Source organism: Lissotriton vulgaris, chromosome 5, assembly GCF_964263255.1.
Source record: "Lissotriton vulgaris chromosome 5, aLisVul1.2, whole genome shotgun sequence".
Lineage (NCBI taxonomy): Eukaryota > Metazoa > Chordata > Amphibia > Caudata > Salamandridae > Lissotriton > Lissotriton vulgaris.
The window spans coordinates 735,113,857-735,133,091 of record NC_141693.1 but is presented as its reverse complement, the minus strand read 5'-3'; the positions used below and the strand labels follow the sequence as shown (position 1 = coordinate 735,133,091).

The following is a 19,235-nucleotide window of genomic DNA, read 5'->3' as shown; positions in this document are numbered from 1 at the left end:
TTTTAAATGACTTGCATTAAACTGATTCTGATATATTTTGGCAGCAAATACCTGTTTGTTTTGTATCATTTTGCATTAGAAATTCAATTTGTATTCTTCTTGTTTGCAAGCATACTCTCTCTTTTATGTGAAAGAGCTCCAAACCAAGCACTTAAGTGGTTTGGGGTAAAGGTGATGATGTGGCCAAGTATTATAAGGAATAAACTAACCCAGCCATACATGGTAAGGTTATTGCAAGTCACCTCAGAATTTGATAACCATATAAAGGAACTCGGCCTTCAGCCTTGTTCCTTCATATTGCCATCAAACTCCTCAGTGACTTGCAATATCCTTAAACGGTAAAGCATGGGGTACATTATCCAAAATATAATATTTCTTGGCAGTTTAAGAATGCCCCCAGTGGGTTGATTGTCTGTAGGCGTTGTTTAGGCTCTATATAATACTCTATGGTGATCTAACAGTGTCTACTTCTTACCATGGACGTAATTTAGGGGTCACCAAGGGTCTCAACTGCCAACCCTATGTTCCCCTTTGCTACCCCTGGCATTGCCCTTGCGACCCCTGTATTAGAGATCAACCAGGGAGATAGAACAAACACAGCTCTTTAAGAGCCAGCTTAATTTAATTCCACAGTAAATGCTTCTCTCTATGCCAGGCCTCGCTAGAATCCTCCTTTTTATTATGCCGAGTGGCCTGAGGATGAGGGGGAAGGAAGGAACACTGTGTCATCACAAGAAGGAAAGGGCGGAATGGACAGGGGTAGTAACCTTTGTGTAGAGAACAAGGACCCCCTGATAAGGATATAGTTCCTGGGTCAGGGCAAACAATATGCGACAAATAAACAACCCAGGCAACCCACAAGTACTGGCAAAGTTAAAAAAAAAAAAAAAAAATGAATAATAAATAATGATAAGGCACTATAGTTACATAGAGATTTCAGTTTAATAAATTTGATAAAAGTATCATGAAAGGATTAATTGATATAATGACTTAAAAACACACAATAAAAATATTTCTTTCAGTAAACATATCATTAGTGTATATGGATAATGTTTCCAATGATATAGAAAGGGGATGGTTTCTGTCTACGCGTTTTGACATGTTGAAATGTGTCTTCCTCAGGACACAACCATCTTGTTTCTAAAATGAGATAAACAATAATATAAAAGCATTCATCTATGTTTAAGCAGTGCTACACAATTGATACATTTTTTCTTTTTTTGAACATTTAAGCCAGACTTTGATAGTTTACATAAGATATACCGCATTATACCTGTTAATTGTCTTTTTTTCCGAAGGAACACTATTTACAACGATTAATGCATTTTCAATCATTTTTATAGGAACGCTGTTTACAACGTATAGTACAGTTTAAGACATACATTTAGCATCCATGTATAAACATATTAGTTGAAAAGGGAAATGCATGGAGATGTCAGATCAGAAACTTGATTTTGTGCAAAGCAGCACAATAGAGAAGTGAAGAATTAATTGAGCTCCAATCGATAGTCTAAATATACATTTATTATAAAAAACTGGGTTTATATTTTAACCTATTTAAATTAATTGTTCCTAAAAAAGAAGTGGGATTTAGGGGTTAAGTCATAGCTGTGGATAGCGACAGTCAATTATTCAACATGTCATGTCCATACATAGTACATTAAAATCAATTTATTTGATGACTAATAGATGGACATCGTCCTGAACGGCCGCTCCCCTCGCTTCCTGATTCCAGCCCAGTGCAGCGCCCACAGCCCACAGCTGAATCTCGTTTGCCTTGTGACTCGCCTGCAGAGTCTGGTATCGTTGCTCCAACTTTATCATATCGATCTGTGCATTAATTTTAGGCAGCGCTTTTTAACTTGTAAGTGCATTAATTTTAGGCAGCGCTTTTAAACTTGTAAGTGCTTTAATTTTAGGCAGCTTGTTTTAATTTGTAAGCGCTCTCACCGGGATTCACTTAGTGAGCACGCTGGTAGTTCTGTGCATTCGACATTATCAGGCTTTGCATTGCGCCCTCCCGGTTTCACTTTCTAGCTACCCCACCATCTTGTTGTTGTGCTTTTTCCCTGGCCCGCCTCCACGTCCCCGCCTCCCAGCTGACCCTCCCACCCACGGATAGAGGGCTCTCCACCTCCCAGGACTGATTGTGACCGCCTGGACATCGTCCTGAACGGCCGCTCCCCTCGCTTCCTGATTCCAGCCCAGTGCAGCGCCCACAGCCCACAGCTGAATCTCGTTTGCCTTGTGACTCGCCTGCAGAGTCTGGTATCGTTGCTCCGACTTTATCATATCGATCTGTGCATTAATTTTAGGCAGCGCTTTTTAACTTGTAAGTGCATTAATTTTAGGCAGCGCTTTTAAACTTGTAAGTGCTTTAATTTTAGGCAGCTTGTTTTAACTTGTAAGCGCTCTCACCGGGATTCACTTAGTGAGCACGCTGGTAGTTCTGTGCATTTGACATTATCAGGCTTTGCATTGCGCCCTCCCGGTTTCACTTTCTAGCTACCCCACCATCTTGTTGTTGTGCTTTTCCCTTGGCCCGCCTCCACGTCCCGCCTCCCAGCTGACCCTCCCACCCACGGATAGAGGGCTCTCCACCTCCAAAGACTGATTGTGACCGCCTGGACATCGTCCTGAACGGCCGCTCCCCTCGCTTCCTGATTCCAGCCCAGTGCAGCGCCCACAGCCCACAGCTGAATCTCGTTTGCCTTGTGACTCGCCTGCAAAGTCTGGTATTGTTGCTCCGACTTTATCATATCGATCTGTGCATTAATTTTAGGCAGCGCTTTTTAACTTGTAAGTGCATTAATTTTAGGCAGCGCTTTTAAACTTGTAAGTGCTTTCATTTTAGGCAGCTTGTTTTAACTTGTAAGCGCTCTCACCGGGATTCACTTAGTGAGCACGCTGGTAGTTCTGTGCATTCGACATTATCAGGCTTTGCATTGCGCCCTCCCGGTTTCACTTTCTAGCTACCCCACCATCTTGTTGTTGTGCTTTTCCCCAGGCCCGCCTCCACGTCCCGCCTCCCAGCTGACCCTCCCACCCACGGATAGAGGGCTCTCCACCTCCCAGGACTGATTGTGACCGCCTGGACATCGTCCTGAACGGCCGCTCCCCTCGCTTCCTGATTCCAGCCCAGTGCAGCGCCCACAGCCCACAGCTGAATCTCGTTTGCCTTGTGACTCGCCTGCAGAGTCTGGTATCGTTGCTCCGACTTTATCATATCGATCTGTGCATTAATTTTAGGCAGCGCTTTTTAACTTGTAAGTGCATTAATTTTAGGCAGCGCTTTTAAACTTGTAAGTGCTTTAATTTTAGGCAGCTTGTTTTAACTTGTAAGCGCTCTCACCGGGATTCACTTAGTGAGCACGCTGGTAGTTCTGTGCATTCGACATTATCAGGCTTTGCATTGCGCCCTCCCGGTTTCACTTTCTAGCTACCCCACCATCTTGTTGTTGTGCTTTTCCCCTGGCCCGCCTCAACGTCCCCGCCTCCCAGCTGACCCTCCCACGCTCCGCCCCCTCCACCACCTATGTTAGTCAGATGGTTCCACGTGCAGCGTCCACGCGCTACGGCCGCGCCGAAGGTGCGCCAAAGGTAAGCCCGTCTACGCCCGTCCGCGCCTGGACCGCGCTCAGCGCCATACCCCCTGGCCCTCGCATTGCCCAGCCCTCCCGCATTACTTACGACGCCTCCACCCTCCTAGCCCTTTACCCCGGCCGCTCACACAACTGCGTCCAAGCCGCCCCTGGACTCACCCATGCACCCTTCTCTTGCAACTCCTGCAAGTTCGACGGCACCAAATCCAGATCCTCATCTACCAACACCAATCAAAAACCTGACACCAACCACCTAAAATGCATCCTGCTCAACACCCGCTCGGTCCACAGACACGCCATCGACCTCTGGAACCTACTCTACACCATCTCACCAGACGTCGCCTTCCTAACAGAAACATGGATGAACGCCTCCTCAGCCCCAGACATCACCATTGCCATCCCGGACGGCTACAAGATCATCCGTAAGGACCGCACCGACCAAACAGGAGGAGGCATCGCTATCGTCCATAAGAACTCCATCCGCATCTCAACCAGCTCTGACGCCAACCTCGTCAACGCCGAACACCTCCACTTCCAGATCCACATCGATCCCAAAACCACACTCAGAGGCACCCTCCTCTACCGGCGTCCTGGACCCCGTGCACAATTCAGTGACGACATCACTGACTTTATCACCCCACACGCCCTCCCCTCCGAGGACTACATTCTATTGGGAGACCTCAATTTCCACCTGGAAAAGAGCAACGACAGCAGCACCACCACCCTTCTGGACAATTTTGCCAACCTCGGACTCAAACAGCTGGTCACTACCCCCACCCACATTGCTGGCCACACACTAGACCCTATCTTCACTTCCAGCAAACATGTCTCCTTCAGTCACACCACAGCTCTTCACTGGATGGACCACAGCTGCGTTCACTTCACATACAATAAGTCCACAATCTACAACCATCCTCAACCCACCATGCGAAGAAACTGGAACAAAATCACCATCAACCAGATCTCCTCATCGCTTCTTCAAAACCCTCCTGTCCACTCCTCAAACCCCGACCAAGCAGCCACTAACCTCACCCAATGGATATCCAACAGCGCCGACATCCTAGCCCCACTGAAAAAACGTCAAAGCAAACCAGGCAGCAAAAACGCCTCCTGGTTCAACGATGATCTTAAGAAATCAAAGAAACTCTGTCGCTCCCTCGAGAAGGCCTGGAAAAAAGACCCAAACTCAAGCACCAGGGACGCCTTCAAAAACGCCACCCGCATACACCACCAACTAATCTGATCTGCCAAGAAAGCCGCATTCCAAGACCGACTAAACAACAACGCCCACAACAGCAAGGAACTATTCAACATCGTCAAAGAATTCACCAACCCATCAGCCAACTCCAACGACATCACCCCTTCCCAAGCCCTCTGCGACTCCCTAGCTTCCTTCTTCCACACAAAATCGCAGACATCCACAACAGCTTCGACAACCGACCCGAAGACCAACCCACCCAACCTTCTGCAGGACCTTCACCCCCCCTGAACATCCTCAACGACTGGAACCCAATCTCCACTGAGGACACCTCATGAACTCCATCCACTCAGGATCCCCAACTGACCCATGCCCTCATCACATCTTCAACAAAGCAGACTCCATCATAGCACCACACCTCCGAGATGTCATCAACTGTTCCCTCAACTCCGCCACCTTCCCGGAAAGCTGGAAACACGCAGAACTCAAAAACTACCGCCCCATCTCGCTTCTTACATTCCCGGCCAAAGTCATAGAGAAAGCTGTCAACAACCAGCTCGCCACCTTCCTCGAAACCAACAAATCCCTTGACTCCTCACAGTCCGGCTTCCGAGCCAAACACAGCACTGAGATAGCACTCATTGCTGCAACTGACGACATTCGAACTCTACTGGACAACGGAGACACAGTCGCCCTCATCCTCCTTGACCTCTCCGCTGCCTTCGACACAGTCTGCCACAGCACCCTTCTACATCGCCTCAGTAACGTCGGAATCCAAGGAAAAGCACTGGAATGGATCACCTCGTTCCTCACCGGAAGAACCCAGAGAGTCCGCCTCCCACCATTCAAGTCAGAGGCCACTGAAGTCATTTGTGGCGTGCCACAAGGATCTTCTCTCAGCCCCACCCTCTTCAACGTTTACATGAGCCCCCTTGCGACCATCGCTCGCCAACACAACCTCAACATCATCTCCTACGCTGACGACACTCAATTGATCCTCTCACTCACCAAAGACCCCAACACCGCCAAAACCAACTTACACGAAGGAATGAAAGAAGTAGCCGAGTGGATGAAGCACAGCCGTCTGAAACTGAACTCCGACAAAACAGAAGTCCTCATCTTAGGCACCTCCCCTTCTGCCTGGGATGACTCTTGGTGGCCAGAGGCCTTTGGAAAAGCACCCATCCCGACAGACCACGCACGGAACCTAGGCGTCATCCTGGACTCCTCACTCTCGATGACCAGACAAGTCAACGCCGTTTCATCATCTTGTTTCAACATTCTTCGCATGCTCAAAAAAACATTCCGCTGGATCCCCACCGAAACTCGAAAAACGGTCACCCACGCACTGGTCACTAGCCGCCTGGACTACGGAAACACCCTCTACGCCGGTACCACCGCAAAACTCCAGAAAAAACTCCAACGCATCCAGAACGCTTCAGCCAGGCTCATACTAGACATCCCGCGTAAAGAACACATCTCTGATCACCTGAAAAACCTCCACTGGCTCCCCGTAAATAAGAGGATTACTTTCCGCCTCCTAACCCATGCACACAAAGCACTTTACGAACTCGGACCTGAATGCCTCAACACACGACTATCCTTCTACACCCCCTCCCGTCAGCTACGATCCTCCAACCAAGCTCTTGCCACTGTACCTCGCATCAACAAAACCACCATGGGAGGCAGATCCTTCTCCTACCTGGCAGCTAAAACTTGGAACTCCCTTCCTACTCATCTTCGCCTCTCTCTGAACCACCTAGCATTCAGAAAGCAACTTAAAACTTGGATATTCGACAAGTAATTCCCCCGCCCCCCCCCCCCCCCCCCCCCCCCTCAAGCGCCTTGAGACCCTATGGGTATGTAGCGCGCTATATAAATCTTTTGACTTTTTGACTTGACTTGACATGTATTGCCGATAGATGGAAAAAGTTATTACATGTATGGTAGATTCGATGTGTATTGGGACATCTGTCTCAATAATGATTTGTAAACAAATGGATCTAAAACTGCACCTTACTATGTCCTAACATTTGTACAAATTGGGCACTATAGTTGGTAATGGAAAATCAGCCATTATTTGGCAAAACATACCTGGATTACTGTCGGTAGATAATCGAGCCACTCCTTGGGTTAAAAGTTTGATATCGGCGTTTTGACCCTATGTCGGTAAGGGTAAACACGTCTTAATTAACTGTGAAGACATGGATGCACATCATTAAAATAAATATTTTCTTACAGGTACGGCATAGACATCGTCAGGTGTGAGAGGCCCATAAATCTAGTACCTGGAGTATAAAAGAATCCTTTTATTGGCTCATAGAATGTTCGCTCTGTAATTTAAGGAAAACTAGAGCACCGTATATTTTGGCAGAAGTGCGTATGGAACCGCGTCCACGGGGCTGCAAATAAATAAGAATCTGATGTGGCTCGGTGCATACTTATACGGAAATGGGTTACAATATCCTAGCCTATTTTGAAACTTGCATAAAGAGGTTACCATTTACCTCAGTGTGCTTCGTAAAAAGCGCAGCTGTTAAAAAGACGTTCGTAGCGCAAGGTTCTGTGATTGTTGAAACATTGTCACAAAAAAAGAGAAGGATCGATTATCTGAATAAAAGCAAAGCAATATATGAAATGTAGGCACAAAACCATACTGCAAGTTTCTTTAGTATTTATCAAAATACACTTATTACCTAGTTCGGTATATCAAACATTCCGCGTGTAGATGAATAGTTGTACGCAGCTCGAGTCTATGCTCGTTCAATTCGGGAGTAAATGATGAAATGCCGGCTTTCTAAAAATAAGAAGTCGGATAAAATCTAAATTGTTGTACCGAAACTCATATAATCAATTTCTTAGACTGTGTCTCAAGGAGAGACATAAAGTTATGCTGCCATTACCTGAATGCAAGTGCGCGTTGACGGCAGGAATGGTGTTTCATGTTTCGTCAATATTAAAAAAAACGGGTAGCCAGCTCGGGTCTGTGCTAAACCAAATGTGCGGGCAAATGATAAAATACCGGCTTTCTGAAAATGAAAAGAACAGACAAGGCCTGCATTGTTGCACTGATCCCATATTAACAGTCTCTAAGGCTCTATCTCTATGCGAGAAAATTACGCGGCCGTTACCTGAGTACAAAGTGTGCGTCGTCTGCTGGAGTGGCGTTCCGTGTTTCGTAGGTATAAATTAAACTTGTTACTGCGTCAGTGATTCATTTAAATACCCCGCGTGGGTATGGATAGCTAAGGCGGTCATTGCCGCCTCTTAAAGAGATATACACCTGCTGCCTATAGATTGAAGGCAGGGAATGTATAATGATATCTAGTGTATTCGCATCTGGATAGATAACATGATGCGGTTAGCTTCCATTTGGGAGGTGGGGGTGTGTGGGGGAAAAAAAATCTGTGACTCTTGATAGGAGTTCACAGAATAATTGGATTTATATAATAAAGATGGAGGACAAAGAGAAGCCCTTGTAGGAATATATATAGGAATATATATATGAATATACGTTTGTGCAATCTATGTCAATGAAACATGAATATCAAATATATAAAGTATAGGGCTATAGTTTGGAGATAGGGGTATGTTTATTAATTAATACAGCATATAGTATGTAATATACAGACTGGTTTTATATAATAGCATTTTCCCAGGGTAATTCGTTGTTTAACCCATGGGTAAAGGTACCCAGGGAAAAACCCAGAAAACGTCTTTCTTTTTCCTGATTTTATCTTCTCTATTGCCATTCAAGATGTGGATTTTCTCCAAAATCCGCCATTTGATGTCTGAGGGGGGAGTGTTTGAATTCGGAGAAATGGCTAACTAATGGGGCTATATATTTCAGCGTTTTGATAGCAGACCTCTGTTCGGTCAGCCTTGTTTTCATTGCTCGTGAAGGTTCCCCTACATAGCCCAAATTGCATGGGCATATGATCAGATATACTATGTTGCGTGTGTTACATGTCCATAATTCTTTGGCCTGAATGTTGAAATGGTTAAAAACAAAAGATTCTCCTGTGAGAATACTGTCACAGGACTGACAAGAACCGCACCGATAGGTGCCTCTCACACAGTTAATCCCGTCTATTGATTTTTGTATGAAAGGAGGGTCATTGGTCAGTTCTGTATAGCGCGATCTCACTATCAGATCCTTCAGATTTTTATTGCAGCGGTGTGCAAACATTGGTTTTTCCAGCTTCTTTTGCATCCGATCCACATTTAACAGATGCCAATTAGCATTAATAACTTGTCTTACAGTGGCATCTAATGTGGAATGCTTAGTTATGCACACCAACTTGGGTTCTTGTTTTTGTTTATGAGACTTAAGTAAGGCGTCTCGGTCGTAAAATCGTGCTCTTTTATAGGCTTCCCTGACTAGGGGATGGGGATAGCCACGTTCAAGGAATTTTTTCTTCATAGTAATAGATTGATTGTCATAGTCCTTCAGATTTGTGCAGTTTCGTCTCACCCTGAGGAACTGGGAGAACGGAATGCTATCCTTCTGATTCCTCGGGTGATAACTTGTAAAGTGAAGGAGGGTGTTCCTCGCTGTAGGTTTGGTGAAGAGATCCACCTCAAGTTCACCAGAGTTATGTCTGATGTAAATATCCAGGAACTCTACTTGCGATGAATTGATGTGGGCAGTAAAACGAAGGTTGGTATCAGTAAGGTTAAGCCAAATAAGAAATTCTTGTAGAGTCTGTTCCCCATTGGTCCAGACAAAAAAGATGTCATCAATATAACGGTACCAATGGGAAACAGACTCAAAGAAAGGGGCAATTTCATTATGGATGAATTTGGATTCAAAAAGCGCCATGTAAATATTCGCTATCGATGGAGACATGGCTGCCCCATGCTCAAACCTTTTGTTGATACATATGGCCACCAAACTCAAAGACGTTCTCCTTAAGAACTAGTAAAAGACATTCATGAATGAAGGGTTTAGAGCAGGGTATAGAGTGTTCATCTATGAACCACATAGTTACGTCTATGGCTTTTGATTGAGGGATGTTGCTGTATAATGATTCAATGTCTAAAGTGACTAAAATGTCACTATATTGATTGAAAGGGAGATGTTCAACCTTGGTGATTATATCCCCAGTATCCTTAATGTAGGATGGTGTTAGGGGGATATAAGGTCTCAGGATATTATCTAGGTATTAAGAAATGGCTTCAGTAGGGGTGCCTACAGTAGAAACGATGGGACGATATGGAGGGTCCTGTTGATTTTTATGTACTTTAGGCACCCCATAGATGCAGGAAACTTTTTAGTTTGACTTGTTTAAAAAGTCATACTCTTTTTTGTTAATAATTTCCGCATTTAGTGCTCTTGTTGTTACTTTTTTGAATAGCCTTGATAACTCTCTCTGTTGGATTTATTGGGGAAACAACCTTTACAACGCAACTTTTACAACCCACTACCATTACAACAAAACTTTTACAACACAACATCCATTACAACGCATGCATTTACAACGCAACCATTACAACGCATGACACTACAACGCACACCACTACAACGCATGCCATTACAACGCAGTCATTACAGCGCATACCATTACAACGCATACCATTACAACACATAGTACCCTTACACTATCCAACACTTACCCTACTGTTGCACCCCCTGGAGTTAGAATAGTAATTTTTACCCCTACACTATCCAACACTTACCCTACTGGTGCACCCCCTGGAGTTAGAATAGTAATTTTAACCCCTACACTATCCAACACTTACCCTACTGTTGCACCCCCTGGAGTTAGAATAGTAATTTTTACCCCTACACTATCCAATACTTACCTTACCTGCAATGTAATGTTATGCGTTGTAATGGTATGCGTTGTAAATGTAGTATGCGTTGTAGTGGAATGCGTTGTAAAGGTAGTTTCAAAGAATTCGTTGTAATGGCATGCGTTGTAATGGTATGCGTTGTAATGAATGTTGCGGTGTAAAAAATGCGTTGTAAAGGTAGGCGTTGTAAAAGTATGCGTTGTAACGGTATACATCCCTCTTAATACATTGAAGAATAACAAGTCCATCGTTATAATGAGTAGCGACAAGGGAGTAGGCATAGTCCTCATGGACTCTAGGAAATATGAGACAAATATGCTAAAAATGCTTAATGATCCCGTCTGTTACAAAAAAATCACAATAAATCGGATGTATGACGTTACAACGCATGCTTTTACAATGCCTACCTTTACAACGCATTTTTTACACTCCAACATCCATTACAATGCATACCATTACTACGCATGCCATTACAACAAATTCTTTGAAACTACCTTTACAACGCATTCCAATACAACGCATACTACATTTACAACGCATACCATTACAACGCATAACATTACATTGCATGTAAGGTAAGTATTGGATAGTGTAGGGGTAAAAATTACTATTCTAACTCCAGGGGGTGCAACAGTAGGGTAGGTGTTAGATAGTGTAGGGGTAAAAAATACTATTCTAACTCCAGGGGGTGCAACAGTAGGGTAAGTGTTGGATAGTGTAGCGGTTAAAATTACTATTCTAACTCCAGAGGGTGCACCAGTAGGGTAAGTGTTGGATAGTGTAGCGGTTAAAATTACTATTCTAACTCCAGAGGGTGCACCAGTAGGGTAAGTGTTGGATAGTGTAGGGGTAAAATTTACTATTCTTTCTTATTCTTAGAGCGTGGCCTCCCTTACTCTGAGCTTGGTCCAGGTGAGGTGAAGTGCCTTCCCCTATCAAGAAGGGTGAGTAAGGAACTCTTAGAGTCCTTTCATATCAATATGTAAAGTTACATTTCCAATGTAGTCATACCACTATGCAATTTGTATTTTAGGTGATTGATACACCAGCTGACATGGAGGACTAAAAGAAGTTATATCCTTTATGTGTCACTGTTTTGTTACTTTGAATTAACAGCACATTTTCACTTGCAGTAGCAATATAATATATAAGAACAGAGGCCCTGATGAAAGCCTAGGGAGTGTAACCCCATTTAGGCAGAAACATGTTGGCCCCTTAACAGTCATTTGTTTAAACTGTGATGTTGCACTGTTCTAGTTTTTAATAGAAAGAGGCTTACAGATATTAAAGCTTTCTTATTGTAATTCCTCTATTCTTTTTAAATCACTTTCATACACTTTCACATTTTTGCACTGCACTTTTTCCATTTAGTGATCCCACGCATGGTCGACATGTGATTGTGGGTCTGACCCCAGTCGTACCAGACGGCACTGGTATTAGTCTCAAATGATCTAGAGACGTTCCAGTCCTGTACTGTGGATGGCCAGATGATAAAATTAGATCACTAACAAGGACTTTGATGGTAATCCATTTCCTGGATCTTGGGTCTCACCTACTGTTGCTAGTGGTCTTTTTGCGTTGGTTCGTATACATTCAAAAAGGACTATTACATTATCCACTCTAGTACTATGTAGACGGAATGGATGAATATAGTCCTTATAGAGCATAGAATTGTTGTGACTCTAGACCCCTGGGTTCTTTCGTATATCATTAATATGTAAGGGGACTTTAACCTAGGCCGGTCTTTAAACTCCCTTAGACCCTCCAACCCCTGTTTTGTTTTAAAAATTACTATTCTAACTCCAGGGGGTGCAACAGTAGGGTAAGTGTTGGATAGTGCAAGGGTACTATGTGCTGTAATGGTATGCGTTGTAATGGTATGCGTTGTAATGACTGTGTTGTAATGGCATGCGTTGTAGTGGTGTGCGTTGTAGTGTCGTGCGTTGTAATGGTTGTGTTGTAAATGCATGCGTTGTAATGGATGTTGCATTGTAAAAGTTTCGTTGTAATGGTAGTGCGTTGTAAAAGTTGCGTTGTGAAGGTTGTTTCCCCTCGCAAAGAGCTAGGCCCCAACCTCCCTCACCCCGGAGGGGCTGGCTGAGCAGTTTGCCAGGGCCAGTTTCAGTTCCCAATCCGGCCCTGGTGCGCTGTATCAAGGTTGAGTGGGTGCACCAGGATATCGCCCTCTGATCTTGGGCGTGAGTAATAACAAATTGCAGAATGCGATCCCCTGGCAGGGAGAGACGTCCCCTCAGTGCACTCTCTTAGACATTGATTTGGTTTGTCTTTGTAAATCAATTATCCAAAAGTATAGTTCATTGTAAGATCAAGGGTCTTCTCGGAAATTCAGCTTAGTGATTTATCTTTATTCATCAATAAATTACATTTTCTTTGAAGGCGTTTCATGTAGTCTCATCACATGATTTCAATCACATAACATGGATATTTCATAATCCCGATGCATTTCGGGTTTGAGATATCCTGTTGTCGGCACACATTCTGGAATACCATGCTGCGATAAATATTGCATAAATACTGATCCCTTTTGCTTTTCAGAAAAACAGATCAGAAGACTGCAGAGCCACTCATTGTCTTGTTTAAACGAAAACGGTATTAATGATCTGTGACCGGACTTTCACCTTGCCTCCTGGCTCTTACATCAGGCATTATGATATCAAAACTCAACTGTAATAACTTATTAGAGTTGAGCAGCTACGTCATTTCATTGATACAGGTAATAAAAGAAGTCAAGACTGGCCTGTAATAATGAAATAGGAGGCAGCCTTTTGCACACGATTGCAGGATTTCATGTATTATAAGGAGTCTAACCATAAGCATCAAAGGAGCTACAGAGAAGAAACAAAGGAGCAGCACTAGAGACACAGTTAACCTCCCCCCACTGAGTATTATAAGGAGTCTACCCGGAAGTGACAGAGGAGCTGCAGAGGAGAAAAAAGGAGCAACGCTTTGGAGGCGCAGATAAATCACCACTGAGCAATATATTGTGTTGACTGAGGACCTACCCGGGAGCGTCCTATTGGACACGGCTGGCTTTAGGGCAGTGCGACTGGTGCGGTCGCACTGGGGGCTGACCTGTGGAGGGGGGCACTGACCTCAGGGGGTGCTGTGTTTAGCAATATCCTATGACTGGTGAGATGAGGGGCATTTTTACTTGGTGGTAGTTAGAGAATCCGAGGAAAAAGTAAAAGGGTGGGAGCACAAATGATTGTGGCACTGGGCGCCACCAGTGCTAAAGCCGGCTCTGCTATTGGAGGCACTGTTAAGCCTTCAATGAGTATTATATGTAGGGTGACCACTTGTCCCGATTTTCTCCGGACGGTCCCGGTTTTTCGTGAAGTGTCCCAACACTTCCTCCTAACTGAATAAATATCCCAGTTTTTGGATAGTGGCTGGGATGGGCACAGAAATGTCCTGGTTTTTTAGTAGTGGCTGAGTACGCACTGGTGTTAAAAAGATGTGCGCATGCTCACTTCTCACTACTGGAAAGGTAACGGCATGAGGTCACTCCAGATGAGGTTGTTGTGTGAAGGGAAATCCTTTAAAGAGAGACATTTTCTCGCGAGATTTCCCTTCTCTTTCGACAACGCAGCAAGAATGTAATTATGCCAGCCATCGGGGCAACGGCGTGTCCCAACCACCAGCATAACCCTGCTCACTGGAGTCAGAGGTCACTGACTGCACCAAGATCCAGCCAGTCACCATGGTAAACTCTAGTCCTACGTCTATGTTTATGACCTGTCCCATTTTTTTGTTTTGGGAATCTGGTCACCCTAATTATATGGCCTGTGCCCATGCACGATAGGGGAGGAACAGAGGAGAAACAAAGGAGCAACCTATGAAAGGAACTGTTAAACCTCCAAAGGAAAAATTTACAGTGTTCACCCAGGATCAAGTGAGGAGGGGCTGAGGGAGGGATAGAAGAGAGGAAGAGAGTTGGTTCTGGTCCCAGGCCCTCCCCTCCCTATTGGCCTCCGATAGCTCTGGCGTCACAGGAAGATGCCATTGGTCGCCTTCCCTTTCCCCTCCTTTTACTGAGTTGGACACCCAAGGCAGAGTGTAAGATAAATCTTAAACTTTAGGTTTTTGATGAGTGTGAATAGAATTTATTTGAAAAAGTGAGATACGTAGGTCACAGCGCATACCAACAAGGGAGTCCCACTGACTGATGCCATGAAGACAAGCTTACCAAGCCAGAGCGGGAAGCACACACATACGCTATTACAGAAGTTTCTGTTGTCAGTTACATGAGTATATTCTCACCAAGGTAAAGCAGGTGCAGAGGTGACCTCATGAGAGAAGACGCGAAACAGCCTTTGACAGTAGCAATGCAGTCAAGGCCATTGGAATTTTGCGACTGTGCAGCTGCAGTGTATTTTGCATGATTATAAATTTACCGCATTTGCCACATGATCCATCATCTGCTGCATATTGGATGTTAAATATTAACTAATGAGGTGTACCAATGCCCAGTCAATGTTCACAAGTGTAAAACGACGAAATAATGAACTAACACTATAAAGCATGTGCCGCATTATGCAGCGCAATATGCTTTTTCTTGTCACATAATTTACTCAACCCTGCTGTATAATTTGTTCCTCCCACGCTGCATAATTCCAGTGGTCCAGAATATAATACAAGGCTTTGGGCCAGCATGCTGTTTTCCAGAAAGTCTTTTCTAGAGTACTAAGATGCCTCATGTCTCACCTCACGGACAGGCACATTCAGAGCAGAGCTAACAAAAGCAGAAATCCAGACAGGTAGTGTAAACTGTAGGAAGGTGGATATCTGACTATGGTTACCCCCAAACCTTTTGCCTAGTGTTTAGCTGGTTTTTGACTTAGTTGACCTGGGATCCTGCTATTCAGGGCCCCAGGCTAATTGCTCTCTCCTTAAAATGGAATCCATGTACCTTAGGTGCATACACAATTGGAACTGGTTCACCTTATAGGCCCCTGTAACAGTGTACCATAGGTACCCAGGGCATAGGTGTCACCAAGGCCTACCAGGGGCTGCAGCATGTATTGTGCCACCCCTGGCCTGGCCTCCATATTTGACACAACTGGCTGATCACTCAGCTGGGGTAAGTTGGTGTAATCACCTCTTACTTAGATAAAGTATACCTATATCTAACCTATCTGGACACATAGTAACCTATAAGTCACTCCTATGGAAGGCCTCTGCAATCCTGGAGGCAGAGTGCGTGGTTTCTTGTGAGATGGTGCTCTAGCATGAGCTGAGCCTGTCAGCAGCTGTCGGAAACCACTTCCTTAGCTGTTCCGGATATTGCCATACCATATACTCTTAAGTGCATTATAATCCTCGCGGTTATATGCTAACTTTGGTTTGGCTTTATCAAAACATGTGGAGTAAGGTGTCATACGATTTGGAATACTATCCACTCGATAGTTCTGTCGACGGAGATAGCATTCCACCCTTCTAGAGGGACACGACATGCACATAACCTGAACCCCAGTTAAAGTTAAACTCGAGCCTCAGCATCACAAAATGGATGCTGCCACCACAGACACAAGTCTGACCTCCTGCTGTTGGGAGTCCTTCCAGCGAGGGAGGCTTGGACAAAGGGTTTCCTGTCTTGGGAGGTGCGAGCACCACCCCAGACAGGTTTTTGTGTATTGGGTAGGACAGGGCTGAATAGATTGAGACATGCCTGGGGCACACAAGGTGTTCCCGTGCATAAGCCAGTCCAAACCGGTGCTGGGGCTTTCCAGCCCCAGTCCTGGCACAGAGCTGGGCAAAAGAAAGGGGGTGTAACTGCCCCCCTTCCTGTTCCCACCCAGAGGAGGGACCTAGCAGGTGATCCACCCCTCAGATTGGGAATAAGAGTGGGAGCAGTGCCATAGCACCTCAGATCATCCTGAATTGACTTGAAACAAAGAATAAGACTGGACTTTGACATTCTGCTGCACAGAATACTGAAGAGTATCTCCCTTGTGGCCTAGGAGTGGCCACCCTGTGAACACAGGCACCATCCAGCAACTCGATGTCTGCTTTGCCGCCGCCTCCTGCCAGAGCCCGAGCCCAGAGCCCAACAAGACCCAGACTCCCGGACTTCTCACAGCCCGATCCACAGTCCCTGCAAAGAAGGGACCCGTGGAGGCACCGAGAGACGTGGGACCAGACATCTCGAAAGACCCCCGAGAAGCTGACTGGGCAACACCGGAGGCACCCTCGATGCTGCGCTCTAGGGTTTGAGAAGCCCCACCATCGAGCAGCATTTGCACCAAAGTTCAGCCCCCCAGCATCTCCACGATCTGCGTGGGGCCCTTTTGCACTTTGCCACTCGACGCGCCATCCCGGCCACTTGCCACGTGGCTAGCTGCCATATTGGTGGCAAAACCTACAATTTACACTGTGGGTCTGGTTGCTCCAGACTTGCCCTCGCTCCTGTAAAAAGGAGCACCCGCTCTGACCTTGCTGGTCCGAGTGATAAGCTTTCTTCACTTCCTGCGTGGCTTGCTAGCCAAGGCCTGTTTGCTCCGATCAAGTTGCCGACACCGCCATCAGCTAGAGCCTTTGTGGGACAGCTCATGTTGACTCCTGAACGTCCTCGACCTCTTCGTGTCGACGTGGCTGAGGAGACAAGCTGCACCTCATCGCCTGTGTGCACCCGATATCGCCTGGTTCCATCCTGGTTCCACGGTAGTCACTGGCTAGTGACTTTGAACATTGTCCCCTCTGCTTTCAGGTCTTCACCACTTCAGATCCACCGGAACTCTTCTCGTCTCGAAGCCTGCAGCATCTTCAGCTCCAAGCACCATCGACCTGCGTGACGAAACTCGACACTACTTTGCACCTGTGCACCCGCTTCCTGTAGGTGAGGTAACTCAGCACCGCCGGTGTTCCTACACTGGTACATGCCTCTAGTGTCTAGGTCTTACGTTTCATCCCTATAGGTCACTCGGAAGGTTCCTTAAACACTAACTTTGTAACTTTTATGCACCATTGACATAGCATTGGTGTATGCGTGCACTTTAAGCGCTGCACCCGAGTCCCGCGGGCCTTTCCCGACTTCTTCACTGTTAGTGCCAAACAGCTCCAGCGATTCCCAAGGCCCTAGGCCTACTTCCTTTCAGCTAAGTGATTCTTATACCACTATTTTAGTATATGGTTTAGGTGGCCCCTAGGGCTCATCCATATTGTGCAACTTTTGTGTATTTAAACTGTGTTTTGTTTTAACGCATTTGCTTCTGTGCTCATACAGAGTATAGGGGATTTGTAGTAAATAAATATATATATATTTTCAATATATATCTGTGTGGTGTCCTTTCATTTGGTATTCAAGGGGATTGTGTATGGTAAAACAGCTTGCTTCACATGCCTTTACAGAGTTTAGCCTAAGACTGCTTTGTCCACGCTACCTCTAGGATAGCTGGTCTATAAGGTTGACTTGCAACCAATCATCAAAAGGGTTGCTTGGCATGGTACAAGGATATCACTAGAACTAGTGAGCATCATATACCAGGCCAACTTCTCACATCGGTGAGCAGCGGTTGGGATTTGAGCTTGCTGTTGTTTTACCATTACAATCTTTGAGAGTATCATTTGAAAGATCATACAGGTACCTGCTAGGTACATATAAAACAAGACTAGTATACTTAAGTTCTACTGAACTTAGTTGTTGTAGAGGATAGGGAGTAGCAAACCCTGACTACAACTACTAGATAGGTTTAGTAGGTAAACACCAGTGTAGGTAGATTGCAACATATCCACCCACACTAGAGCAATGTCTGGAGCAGAGGGGTCCACTGGGACTGTCCCTGTTGAGAGTGACCCTCCAAGGGCACCATCCAAATTTGCTATGCTTAATTTTAAGGAATTGAGGCAGCTTTGTGCCTCAATAGGTCTCAAGACGGGTCCAACCCCTACTACAGACCACCTTAGAGAGCTTTTAGACCAGTCTGAAGCTCTAAAGACCTCTAAACCAAAACCCACAGGGAATGGTGAAGGAGGCTCTCCCACTGAAGATGACAATACTGACACCCCTGTCCCTGAAGTCCAGATAGATGAGGATGACCAAGTCACTGGAGATACTCATCCTGAGAAAGAGGAGGAGGAGGAAGAGGAGACAGAAGGGGGGGAGCAGTGATTCTGATGATGGTAGACTTAGTCAGGTCCAGCCAGCAGGCTTAGCCAGGCTAACTTAAGTGTATTTGGGACTGAGCTAAGGATGACCTTACCCAGACCCCCAAGTGGACTTAACCAGGAGCAAAGGAGGAGAAGGAATCACTCTGGTGAATCCAATACCTCCCAAGCTTCTAGAGGCTCTCATGGTCACTCCAGAAGGGGGATGACTAGCCCTCAGAGAAAGGAACATGAGGCCAACATGAGAGAGGCTGAGATTAGGATCCAGAAGAGGGAACTAGAGGTTGCCCTGGCCCAAGAGAAACCTGCTAGAGCAAGACAACCTAGAGAGAGTGGGTTAGTACCCACTGGTGGCAGTATTATCCCAAAGGATAAAGACAGGTCCTATGATAGTAGAAACCCGAGTAAGATTTTGCCCCCCTACAAAACTGGGGATGATATCCACAAATGGATGACTGCACTTGAGAGAGCCTGCAGAGTACCGCAGATCCCTCCGGAGCAGTGGGCAGCAATCT

General features: G+C 45.5%; 1 long non-coding RNA gene across 1 annotated transcript; it reads right to left on the bottom strand.

Moving 5' to 3' along the window:
* Window positions 1-931: 931 nt before the first annotated feature.
* LOC147711461 (uncharacterized) lies at window positions 932-7,943 on the bottom strand. Its single transcript, XR_015295699.1, has 6 exons — window positions 7,704-7,943; window positions 7,497-7,597; window positions 7,308-7,410; window positions 7,089-7,202; window positions 6,895-6,994; window positions 932-1,140 (listed from the first exon to the last, which is right to left on the bottom strand). It is a non-coding gene; the product is annotated as an uncharacterized LOC147711461 (long non-coding RNA).
* Window positions 7,944-19,235: the final 11,292 nt, after the last annotated feature.